Source organism: Hydra vulgaris, chromosome 08, assembly GCF_038396675.1.
Source record: "Hydra vulgaris chromosome 08, alternate assembly HydraT2T_AEP".
Classification (NCBI taxonomy): Eukaryota; Metazoa; Cnidaria; class Hydrozoa; order Anthoathecata; family Hydridae; genus Hydra; species Hydra vulgaris.
The window spans coordinates 46570001-46584152 of NC_088927.1; the positions used below are offsets into that span (position 1 = coordinate 46570001).

The 14152-nt window shown below is 25.7% G+C and overlaps 1 long non-coding RNA gene across 1 annotated transcript; it reads right to left on the minus strand.

Annotated features, from left to right (window-relative positions):
* Positions 1-12511: 12511 nt before the first annotated feature.
* On the minus strand, positions 12512-13864 carry LOC136084339 (uncharacterized). The gene is made up of 2 exons (XR_010640495.1): positions 13332-13864; positions 12512-12703 (listed from the first exon to the last, which is right to left on the minus strand). It is a non-coding gene; the product is annotated as an uncharacterized LOC136084339 (long non-coding RNA).
* Between the last annotated feature and the right edge of the window lie 288 nt (positions 13865-14152).

Below are 14152 nucleotides of genomic sequence, written 5' to 3' on the forward strand. Positions count from 1 at the left end.
CTTAAAAGCTTGTCAGAAGTTGAAAAAGTTTAAAAAAAAGAAAAAGAAAATTTAAATAAAAATGTATAAACAACATTTTTAACGAAAAAAAAATTTAACAATATAAACCAAAACTTAAAATCTAAAACAAACAAATCAAATGTTTGTCATAGAGAAGCAAATAAACTCTTACAGCTCTTTGAAAGTTGAAAGAGCTCGTGGTATTTCTCAAAGAACGTGCGAAGTTCAGAAAAAGTTTATAATACAGAAAATAAAAAAATGATGTTAAACGTTCATTAAAATAACTATGTCTTGACGCAAGCAGTTAAGAAAAACAAAAGTTTTTAGAAATTTTACAAAAACGTCACTAACTCAGAAACTAACGATATTTAGCATAGACTTGCCCATTATATATAAGGCCGGGTGAATAAAAAAAAGAAATTGCTTTTACTCTGTAATTGGTCAGTTTTACGTGAATAAAAACTTCAGTAGTATTGTTCAAATTTGTATTCAGGTACAGTTAAGCAATTTACTCGGCAATTGTTTAGCTTTACGTGAATAAAAACTTACGATTCACGTAAGGACTTTTGCATGAATCTGGTGGGTTTTTTTATTTAAACCCCCTTATATATATATATATATATATATATATATATATATATATATATATATATATATATATATATATATATATATATATATATATATATATATAGATATATATATATATATATATATATATATATATATATATATATATATATATATATATATATATATATATATGTATAGATATATATATATACATATAATATATACATATATATATATATATATATATATATATATATATATATATATATATATATATATCTATATATATATGCATACATATATATATATATATATATATATATATATATATATATGTATATATATATATATTATCTAATATATATATATATATATATATATATATAATATATATATACACACACACACATATATATACATATATATGATATGATATTATATATATATATATAATATATATATATATATATATTATTAATATATACACACACACATATATTATATCATATATATATTATATATATTATATATATATAAACCCTACTATATATAGATCCTATATACTATATAATATATAATATATATATATATATCTATATATATATATACTATATTATATATCACATATATATATATAGCATACAAAATCAAAAGTTTTTTTTTATTTTAAAATTAAGATTTATTCTCTTTTAATGTCATCTCCATTAATATATTGCGTAAGAAAAGATTCGCAGCGTCTCACGGAGTTTGAACGATCATGTTCTGTAACGTGTTCACAACCGTTTCACATTCGATCTAACAAATCGTTATTTTCGATCGGAGCTATTTGTCCTTTTGTAGTATTCTTAGTTTTCGAAAATGTCTCTTCACAAGGATTTAGAAAAGGTAAGTATCGGGGTCAAAAACAAATTTCATAGGGATAACTATCATAAAGTTCTGATAGTGAATGATGAAACTTAACGTTATCCATGCTAAGGTAAACTCTTCTTCCTCCCACAAAATACTTTTAAGTGTATTTAAGAATCATTTAAAGATAACTGCCGATTTCACTGTGGACAACTTTTAAATTTCAGTGTGGACTATGTTAAAGCTTCACTGTGGACTATGTTTAAACAATGCTAATGTCATTGTTATGTTACGGTCTCTTGATGACAATACACGTTGGTTTGGGGTCGTTCCTCGGAGACTGTATTCGTGGTTTCTTAATATATGAAGATTGAACGGACTTTCATTGACATAAACAATATTTCTGTAATGTTGTTTCAATGTCAAGTTTAAATAACATCACACAATTGTTTCGCTTTCTTCTTTTACCTCTGCAATATTGCGTCTTTCACGAGTGGGTCTCAATATTTTGTATATATGAATCAGTTTTTTTAACCATCACCATAATGTAGAGATTTTGATATCAATTCCCAATTCTAATTTTATCTCCATTATAGTTTTGTTATCTCCAACTAACTCATTTAGCTTATTTCTTATTTCCTCAGTACAACCTGATTGTCGGAAACCACCTCTAATACCAGGATTGAAATTACCTGTTGATATGTAAGGATGGACCATGCGTCATATTGAGTTCTCACTTCTATGCACATAAAAATTAAAAAAAATATTTTTTTAGTTTTTTTTTTTAATTTTTATGTAAGAATAAATATTTTCAACAGATAAAAGGTGGATTACTGTTTGGCTTTTATACGGACTAATATTTGGTACCAGCTAAATGTAATATTAAAATAATATTTCTTTTACACTTTTTTTTTCGTTAATTACAAGAATAATGATCTAATTTCTTACTTCAACATTAAATTCTGGGGATTGTCTTCATGCGTTATTCATTTTAGAGTTTTAAAAAATTAAAAAGGAAACGGGCTGATATTGTATATAAGGAAATTAAATTAAATGAAGCAATGAAAATAAAACTATTTAACATGATAGAGAAAAACCACCAGATTGAATGTAAAAAACCGCCAGTTTAAACGTAAAAATCCACCAGATTAAATGCAAAAACCGCAAGATTAATTGCAAAAAACCGCGAGATTAAATCGAAAAAACCACCAGAATCGATGGAAAAAACCGCCAAATTTAATGCAAAAACTGGTACTGAGTAAGAGCAACTGCTTTTTTTTATTCACCCGATCTATAGACTAGATGTCCCAACCCGTAAATTAAGGGTCTTGGTAAGTCTATTCAAGCCATCTAATTCTACTCCTAATAATTTTAATATAAATTTTATCTAAAATTTATAATAAAGTTATTAAGAAAAAAAAAACTTATTTTATCTTTCATCTATAATTAAGATTTACTTTTATTTAAATTTTTTAAATATTAGTAAATCTTAATTATAGATGAAATTTTCGGAATATTTTGCCGGTGTTTTTGGAAAACTAAGGCTATAAAAAAATATAACCTTTCTCATTTAGATAATATTAACTTAAAAAGCAAAAGAGGATTCAAATATGGGTCATGAAACCGAGACAAATATATTAGCTCCATCTATTTGATATTTCTTTAAGGAACTTTTCTGTAACAAACTCCTTTTAAATTAAAAGGATTTGTTTATAATACTAGCTGCTGTTTGGGACGATCATCGCCACAAAAACTGTACGTAATGAAATTATCTAGATCGTAATCATTAGGGTGACAAAAGTAAAAATGGTTTTCATTGATTTATAAAAATAAAACGAACATATAAAAAATCAAAAATGGCTAATTTACCCTTACAAAGTAACGATTTCAAAGAGAAATATAAAAATTAAAAAAAGTCATACAATTTTATGTGAAAAACAAAAAAACAACTTGAGGTTACAATAAAATATTTTATTAATTAACTATTTTAAGCTTTCTTATTAAGATTTAGTTAAAAAGCAAAAGAGGACACAGAAAACGAGTCACTGATCCTAGCTTTGTCAAATAAGTCAGCTTTATATGTGTGACATTTTTGTTATAAATTTTTCTATAAAGAATTCTTAACAAAAGTTTACAACTAAGCTGTTTTTTATATTGGTTATTGCATTTAAATTGATATTATAGCTGTTGTTTGTGCTGAATATTAAAACTTAACGCAAACGGAAACCATCTGGATTGTAATCACTAACGTTGAAAAAAGAATAAACGGTTTCCATTCACATAAAAAATTTTAACGGAAATAAAAAAACAAAACAAAAATGGACAATATATCCACAGAAAATGATAATTCCAAAAAGAAGAAATACAAAAATTTACAAGAAATACAAAAATTTATTTGATAAACAAAAAAACATTTTTCTTGCAATAAAAATTCTAAAGTCTTTTCGTAAAAAAAAAAAAATACAAAAAAATATGTTTAACAAAAAAAATGTATCAAAAGTAGGGGCTAGTTGGCCGCAGGGGTAAGTTGACGAACTGCGTTTATCTTAAGAGTCTTTCATCAGAAAGTGACAAAAGTTACTCAGAAACTTCCTTATTGACCATTTCATCATTCACTGTAGTATTGTCAGGATTCGCGCATGCGCATGGGAAATATTGAGATTTATGCGTTTTTTGGACAAAAACGTAACTTTTAGAACATCGCTTCCTTTTTACTTTACAATGAAAATATTTAGTCGTATGGAAAAAAAATTATTGCAAAAGTTCTAGTCACAATTGGTTTACTAAATCCAGTCAGACCTTTTTTTCAAAGCTGCCTTTTTTCAGGATCTATAGACTGTTTATTAAAAAAAAAGCTTTTGGGGTAAGTTGACAAATTTTTAACGGGGTAAGTTTGCTCATAGCATTTACTATGGGAAAAAAATATTTATTTTTATAAAATTATTTTTTTATTTTTAAAATTTTTAACAATATTGAAGCATAAAAATTAAAAAAAATATTTTTTTAGTTTTTTTTTTTAATTTTTATGTAAGAATAAATATTTTCAACAGATAAAAGGTGGACTACTGTTATGCTTTTATACGGACTAATATTTGGTACCAGCTAAATGTAATATTAAATTTTTGGATAAAAATTGTTGCAAAAATTAATTTAAAATTTTTTTTTATTAATTATGCACTTAATAGAGCATTAATGATTATTTTTATAGTTTGCGCCGACTTACCCCGTGGTGGGGTAAGTTGGCGCAAATTTTTTTTTTTTTTTTGAGGGTTCGGAAAGGCCCCAAGAATTTTTTTTTGTAAATGAATGCAAATTTTATAAGATACCCTAATCCATACTCTTTAAGACAACACTTTAATATTTTTAAAAAAATGTACTGTTAGGGCTACAGAGCTCATAGAGTAAAAACAGAGCCCCGGTCTCCCCTACTTATAAAAATTTTTGAATTAATTTAAACATTGTAAAACATTGTAAAACATTGTAAAACATTGTAAAACATTGTAAAACATTGTTTCATTTTTGAATTATAACATTGTTTCATTTTTGTGTAGCTTTTAGTAAATGGTTGAAAATTAAGGAAACTTTGTTAAAGCTGTCTAATTAAAAACGATTTACACTCAGAACATTTCTTAAATTCTGATATGTAGGAGCTCTCAAAAATCAGTTATATGAGAAGGAATTCGACCTAAAAATGCAACAAAATTGTTATTGAACTCACTTATTACAAATTAATTATACATTAATTTGTTATGCACTCTATTTATTTATTTGAAAACTCATACAATGTGTCTACATAGATAACAAATAAAAAAAATACCTTTAAAAATTTTGCTTATTTTTTTTTTTTTTTTTTTTTTTTTTTTCCGTAAGTTTTTGTTTACATTTGACGTAATATATATAAATTACATATTTTTTTTTTCAAATACAAACAAGGCTTCTAAAAGAAGATCAAATGATCTTATCGTCAGAAGCCTTTTACAAAACAGAGTACATAAAGTATTATAAAAACGCCTTTTTACAATAAGAGAACGTAAAAAATTAACATTAAAATATTAAAATAGTACTTAAATAAATAGAAACAAATTGTCAACAAGTATAAAACAAAGATTGAACATACATTTCAAAATTATTATATATCATAAGACAAATTAAAAATATTCTAAGATATTTCCAATAGAGAGAATGAGATCTTTTAATTTAATTTTAAAAACAGAATAAGTTAGGGGTAAGCCGAAGTTAGGCAAAATAATTTTGTTCCAAAGATGAGCTGTACGATAAGTGATACAGAATTAATTGAACTTTGTTCGACAGAGTGGTTTATTTAAATAGTTATTATTCCTCATGTTAAACTTGCTTAAAGGTTTCAAAATAAAAAGGTCTTTAAAAATTAAAGGAGATAAATCATACTTCCACATATAAACAAAAGATAAATTTTTATATACGTTTAGTTTATAAACATTGAGGATTTTCATTTGATTGAAAAATATTGAGGAATTTGAGAACCGATCCTCAAAATTAATTACACGGATCGCATGTTTCTGACGGCGATGGAGACATTGTAACTTGCTTTGATCAGTACTACCCCAGGCAATAATTCCATAACTTATATAACTATGAATAAAAGAATAATAAAGTTTAGTTAAATTATTTTTATCTAAATGAGTACGCGCCTTATATAGAATTCCAATACTTTTTGAAACTTTCTCTTTCAAAAAAGTTTAAGATATATTGCTGCAAGTTTGGATGATAAACTCTCTTTTAAAAAGCAACACATAAAATTAATTAAAATTTCATTAAGATAAACCATGATGTTTTTATTTGAAAACTGAATCCTTGGCTTTTAGTAAATGATTGTATGTAATTAATTTTAGTAATAAAACTTCCTAGTAATACCATTTTTAATATTAGGTAAGCGAATTCGTCTATAAATGCATGATTATTATACACCTCAAATCTTACGGACCAAAAATAAATATTGAAATTACATACCTGCATGGGGCAGAAATCTTTTTTCCAGATCTTTTATCTTTATTAAAGAAATCTTGAACACTTTAAACCATCAATGCATTTAATCCAAGCCTTGCAGTTGCCTATATATCTTTTCTTTAATGGCTTTCATAGCCATTTTTTATTTAAGAAATGTTTTAAAAATTTCTAATCAAAACATTTCAATCAAAGTTTTGCTAACAATTTTTTCATAAATTAATAAAAAAAAATAATTAAAAGGAGAAGTTTAAAAAGTTTTTCAAAAAGTAAGACGGTTGCAATGCGCTACACCACAGTGTGGTAACCTTTATCCACACTGCACTTATGACATTTTTTGTTGCTGAAAAAAGCCTCTTTTCGATAAAATAGAATGGCATTAAAAAACAAAGAATTATCAGGGAATTTCAATGTCTTTAAAATCTGCTAAATTTTAACCTAATCACTTAACAGCCAAATCGTATACATCTTAAAAAAGTAATGTTACCAACATAGAATTTTTAACATAGAAAACGTAAATTAATTAAGAAGGTATTTGATTTGAGATTTATTTGAAAAAAAAGGTTTGTTGCATATAATAATCCAAAAATTTCAATTACATTTTCATCAAAATATGTTTTAATTTGAAGTTTTAATTCCTCTACATCAAACTCTTCTATCAATGACATAGACTGGATGATATCTACTCTAACTCTTGTATCCCGTTCAATACTATCGATCAGAGATGCTAATAAATTTAAGATCCTGGTTTGGTTATATCTAATATTTTTATTTCAAACAAACATAATACTTTAGAGTCCAAAAAATGATTAAAGGATTAAAATGTTTACGCTTATAATTAATTTGATTATTGCCAGGTTTATCTATTTTTGCCGGTTGCAAATTATAAGGCCAGTTATTAAGTAAAAACACTATGATTACTTAAAATTTTCTTTAAAATTTAACTTACAGTATTTGAAACACAACAACTGAACAGGAATTGGAAACAAAAAATTGAAATAGAACTATATACGAAAAATCAAATTAAAAAAAAATTAGCCTACGCTTATTTGTTTACCAGCTTTTGCTAGCAGAGCATGGGAGAGGAGGGTCTATTGAAAAAATCTCTTTTCTAAGTACACTGGGTGAAGACGATGATGTAGTTTTGCTTTTGGTTAACATATAAAAAAAAGTCTACGAGTAATTTGGTTTTTTCTTTATCTTGTTTTAACTATCTATACCCTTCGGTATTTAAGAAACAGACTGTATATTTTAAACGTCCATAACGACGATAAGCGGATGTCTTATGGACGATTGTTTTCATGCATTTAAATTTTTATGGCGTGAAATTTATGGCGTATTGGTATTTTTATAAATGGTAAAGAGGCAACATTTAGTTCGAAATTTTTTTTTTTCAATGGTGTTAATATTTCATGAAAAATTAAAAGGCCTAAAAATGATAAAAGTTTTAATTAAAGAATTTACCATGGCTAATAATGGTATATCCCCATGGCTAATGGTAATAAAAGTTTTCTTGTTCATAAGACTTATGTTGCCTTTAAAAATGTTTTTCTAGATTTATACCTTTCGACTCCAGTAGCAAATTTTGACTCTTTTGAAGAATATCATTATGCAGAGGTTTTAAATATTGTTTTAAAATATAATTGTTTCTTTTAGACATAGTTGCTGGAACCTTATCAAATTTGATTGGGATGCAATCACCAGCGATTCTTACAATGCTTTTTTTATCCGTCTCTACAATATGTTTATTTTAAAATTTAGTTTAAAATAAACATATTTTAAAAATCCATTAAAAAAAAAGATTACAGCGCTGTCCCACCAGCGCTGTAATCTTTTTTTTTAATGGATTTTTGGTTGGAGGAATTTTTAATATTATTAGCAATGATATCCCAATTTATATCAACAAACATGATCAGATAACAAACAAAGTGCAGGCTGTAGCTACTGTTACAGGCATTATTGATGGTACTAGGCGCTAAGTAATAGCAATTGCTCGTTATGAGATCCTTATATTAAACAAAAATTTGACAATAAATGAAGCTTTTTACTTTTTAATAATTGTTTCTGGATCCAATTGCATCTTAAGTTTTTTTGTTTTATACAAAGATATACTACATAAAAAAAAAAAAAAACTACAATATGCTTATTGAACAATCTAGTTAACGGTCGCACCAGTATTGGAATCATTTTTTTAAATGGATTTTTAGCAAGATGTTAAAATTGCGCATCTCATCCCTTTACAGCGTGGCGTTATATATTGCCTGAAGAAATTTAAGAATGATAAATACACGTTATTACCGTTAAAAACGCATTAGTGAACTTTATTCTTCAAAGTCTATATATCGGAATAGTTTTTATCAGTTGTGAAAGTTTCTTTTGCTCATATCTGAAAATTAGATTATCTTATCGTTTTTCCATGGACCCTTCATTTATACTTTTTATATTTGTTTTCGTTTTCAATAGTTCTATTTTTAGAGTTTTTGTTTTTTTCTTCAACATTTTACTAGAGTTAGGTTCATCCAAGGGTTAGTGTTTTTGTTTTAAATATTTCGTAAGGAAACGTTTCTTTAAATATATTTAAAAATTTATTGAAAAAGGCATTGTATGCTTTGTTAGTATTTTGACATAAATAGACTTCTTTCCATTTCTCTTCGTATAGCGTTTGCGAGAAGTTATTGTTATTTCACGTAGATAGATTGCGTTTTTTTTAAATAATTGTTTTTGGACGAGTAGTCAAATTTATATCAAGGTTATTAGTTTTAATGTAAATAGGAAAGTGGTCACTTATGTCTGTTTTAAATATTCCTGTTTCAAATGACCTTTCTAAAAACTGATTTAAAAGGTTGTTGTCAACCGCAGTTGCTGAACTTTTAGTTACCCTAGTTGGTTTATTAATAAGTGGGTATATATAATATTTAAAAAACATATCAAAAAATGATTTTTGTATTTAGATTTTTTTGATAAGTTACTGAATTTAAATCTATATCCCGATAACGCAGAGTTTTTTATTATTATTATTATTAATTATTTTATTTCTTATCAATCTTCAAAGGTTTGACGGTACCACTCGGGAGACGGTATACGCATACAATGACAATGTTTTTAGCTTTTTCACTAATGATTTCTATTGTTAAACACTCATAATCATTTTTGGTTTGGAACAATTGCTTTTTAATCCTGCATTAGCTCCTCTAAATTGTAAAAAACAAAGTCCTCCGCCTTTTTTACTATTTCCTCGTTATTGACTAATAATGCGGTAATTTGGTAAGATGAAATAAGAATTAGATTCAACTAAAGTTTCTGAGTCATGCCAAGTTTCTGAAATAGCTATGATATCAAATATGTATTTTAAGATATTTAAAAACTCTTTAAGTTTATCAAAATTATGCTGCATGCTTCGTACATTGATGTGCAATATAGAACTGAATTAAAATCCATTTGATATATTTTGAAATTATAAGGATCAATATATGATATTGCAATACATTTAGTAAATTCATTTGAGTTTCATAAAGAATATTTAGATTTTCTTTAGAAAAACTATTTAACAAGTTGTTATGAAAAAGATCAGACATCCTTCTTTCAAAACCTTTGTCGTTTAAAGCATCCATTATAATTTCGATAAGTATTTCAAATAAAATAAAAAATTGATAAATAAGAAATAAATAAGTAATCGTTTTAAACAGTGAAATATTCAAACATAAAATGACATTAAAACTCTTACTTATCTCCGCGAATTGCTTTAACGTCTCCAGCATAATTGTTCTCATTTGTTTTCCAATCGCGAATGACCATAATATCATAATTATATAACATATAATTATATAATTATTATAAGTGATAAAAGTAAATTTACCAGATTGTCGGACAACTTTCATTTCTTCTCTTAAAGTTTTTCTTATTTAATTTGTTGCAGCAAAAAGTCCTCATTAATATACATATTTTTACCATTACACATAACAGATTTTCCCAAGATTTCAACTTTGTCTTTATAATCCAAAAGTTATAAAACTATTGTCCTAGGTTTTTTTTATCCTCAAATCCATTCCGGTGCGCTCGTTCAATTTTTATACTCTTTAAATCTAAACACTCTTCGAATATTTTGTTAACCTTTATTTTACTTACATTCCAGTTTTCATTTTCTCATTCCTTTATTCCATTTGCACGTAAACTGTTCCTTCTGGACATGTCTTCCATCTCTCTTAGCTTTTCTTTATATCCATATACTCATTGTTGCCTTTATTGATTCGGTTGCGAAAATTTTGTCTTTGCTATAAGAAAAAAAATTATGCTTTATTTTTTTATCAATAAGTTCTTCGTGAAAGTTCAAGCTTTCTTTCATTTCCGTTATCTCAAATTAAATCGATTTGATTTTTTGACTATTGTCAATTATAACTTATTGAACTCTATCCAGTCGCTGGTTTGTCATCTTTGCATTTGCACTTATTATGCTGGTGAAATTTATTTCCTGTTTTTTCATCATCGCCTCGGTTATTTTTTCAAATTCATCAAACATTTTCTTTACACGCTTTTTTATTTCCATTAATGTAACTGCCATATTTAGTAAATCTTGTTGCTTTTTATTAGAATTTTTTTTTATTAGAATTTTTTTTTTTTTTTTTTATCTCACCACGCTGCAAAAACTCGAAGAGTGTCCGTTTATTACAACAGCCACAATTCAAAAAACCTGATTATAAAATAACTGATACTGAACTGATATCTAAATCTGATAACTGAACTGATTATGGAATGATACCTGATCATCACTATTACAACTACACTTTCACTTTTTTTAAACTTTAAAATTAAATATAAAATAAAAAAGTACTATGGTATATTGTTTCATATTTAACTCCCCGAAATAAACTTTAATTCACGTCGTGAATATTAAAACTTAATAGTTTCCATTACTTTAACAGGACATTGTTTACATTCACATTATATTTATAATATAATTTCCAAAATATTAAATACACAGAGTTATATGTTAAAGAAAGTTATATACTATAAAAAGATAATTAGGTTGTTTAAGGTTTATAAACTTTCAATAAAATCTTTTTCAAATGGATATACCGCATTTAGCAAATTGTCTGTAAATGGATATCCAGTTGTTTGAAAGAAAATGCGGATATATAAACAAAAATTATATAAATTTATTTTGTTTACCAATTCAATTATTAACAATCTAATATAGGGTAAACAGTACAGTTATTGGACACTTAAGGTTTTACTCAACTTCGTGTGGGTCTTTAATGCATCATAAATAAACACGCTTTGAAAATCAATGACATATCTAATGATATTTCTTTATTAATTTAACAACTGTGGTTATTTTATAAACAATCTCACCGTTTTATGAACAATCTCACCGTTTTACAAAAAATTATTTTTAACGAAAAACATGCTGAAAAGTATAGTTATTGGACACACGAACGATTAGAACCATGGATTATGATTTTTTGAAATACATATTTTATAACTATGTTTTGGACATATCCCAGTAAAAATTGAACAGTTGGTTAGTAGTTGGCCCGATCCTTATAACCAACTATTATACAACTATTATAACAAACTATAGTTGGGCCAACAGTCCAACAGCTATTTAGTTGGTACCGTGAAAAAAACATAACGCTTTTAACAAAACTTAGCCAACTGTTTTATAAACTGTTGGTACCATTAACGATCCAACAGTAATAAAACAGTTGGCTAACAGTTGGTACCATTACTGGCCCAACTATATAATTTTTTTCCCCAATTTTTTTTAAATTCGCTTTTGCACTTTAATTGAAAGTGCAAATGATATAAATGCTTACAACTATCTTTACAACTTGACGTGATGGTGAAATATGAGTTGCACATTTGAAATCAAAATGAGAAATGCTATACAAAAAACAAATTGTTTGCTCGGCACCAAGAAAAAATTTTTTTTGTTGGTCTGTATAATAATATAGTAATAATCATTGTGATAATAGCAGTAGTAATAACAATGACAACTAAAATTATAATAATAACAGTAGAAATTTACAACAGCGACAAAAATAAAAAAACTAGCAGTAAGCAACCCCTAATACGGGTTATGAGTAATTAAATCATTAACAACAAAAACACATTAATAACTTGATATATATTCTAAAAAATTAAAAACAAATTCGTCGATAAATAATATTTTAACTTTAACTCCCTAGCAATGTTATTGCTTATAGTTATCGTCATAAAGATCGCATTAGCACCAGTTAAGTTCTTTTTAAAATCTGTCAAAACTCAGGTACCAGTAAAAAAGTCAAGAAAAGCCTGCAAATACCTAATAAAAGAAATGAAAAATAAATTTGTAAATAAAAAAGTATTGTTTGCATTTTATTGTTAGTAGAATTAGGATAAAAATATAACAGAAAATATAAAGAATAAAAAAATAGCTATAACAGCCAAGGTCTATCAACACAAAACACAGTAGCATTAGCGCATAGCATAAAATATTTGTAAGCACAATTACTGTGTCTCCAGAGTAATTAAAAAAGAAAAAATTATAAAAAGGCTAGACAACACAATGTAGTAACACTGGTGAATAACACCACGACTTAAAATATTTTAACAAATAAAATACTTAGACTAAAAAGATTTTATTTATTACAATTTTTGAACAATTGAGTAATAATTATAGTTAAATAATTTAAATCCATATCTTTTTATGTTTATATGCATAAGCTGTTTATCAAAAATATTTAAAAATATTTATTTACATCAATTGTTTTTAATTTAACAAAGAATCTAGATCACAATGCACAAAGTTATTTAAATAAGTAATCACTTTCGTGATAAGTTGATGACTTTCGTGTCAACAAATTACCGTCAGTTTTCTATGTTAAATACATAAATTATATATCTAATATAAAATGAATCGAATAACAAATAAAAAAAAATAGTAAACTTACTCAAATCAGTACCAGTTATACTGTGTGAAGTGACTAAAAAACACTTCAGTTCTCTCCAATTGCACTAAAAAAGAGCTTTAAGCTCTTTCCAATTGCGCTAAAAAATAAAAAAAAACTTGCTTAGTTAAGTTGCCAAGTTCTTAAGAACCTGAAAACAAATAAGTAAAAAACCTAGAACAAACAAACATTTATTTATTAAACCTACTATATTTAAACAAATTAAATTAAACAAAGAACAACATCAAATCTTCTTAAAGGCTAAGAAAAATTTTTCAGCTCAAATTTGCTTGCAGGTCTTGCTTGTAAAACGATGTGAATAAAAAACACATTTAGAAATGCCTAGAAAATACTTTAAAATGGGCAATATTGAAGTTTAGACGTTGACTGGATTAATTATTAGTAGACGTTATTAAAAAATTCATGCAAATTTACAATACTTTGTTCTTCTATATCGCATAAATCCATCATACGATAAATCTGAAATGAGAAAATGTAATGAATAAGTAAATACAGAGAAAAACATCATTTATAAATCGAAAATCAATGTATCGATAGATTATTGTCAATAAAAATGAGGCCATAGAAGTAGTCGTTTTTGGAAGTGTTAAATATAACACCATATAAAATACATCTACCTTTATAGATTCAGCCACTCTCAAGCAAAAACGCATACATATAAATTATTTTATTATAACATATATATATATATATATATATATATATATATATATATATATATATATATATTTACATATATATATATATATATATATATATATATATATATTTATATATATATATATGTATTTTTTTTTTTTTTT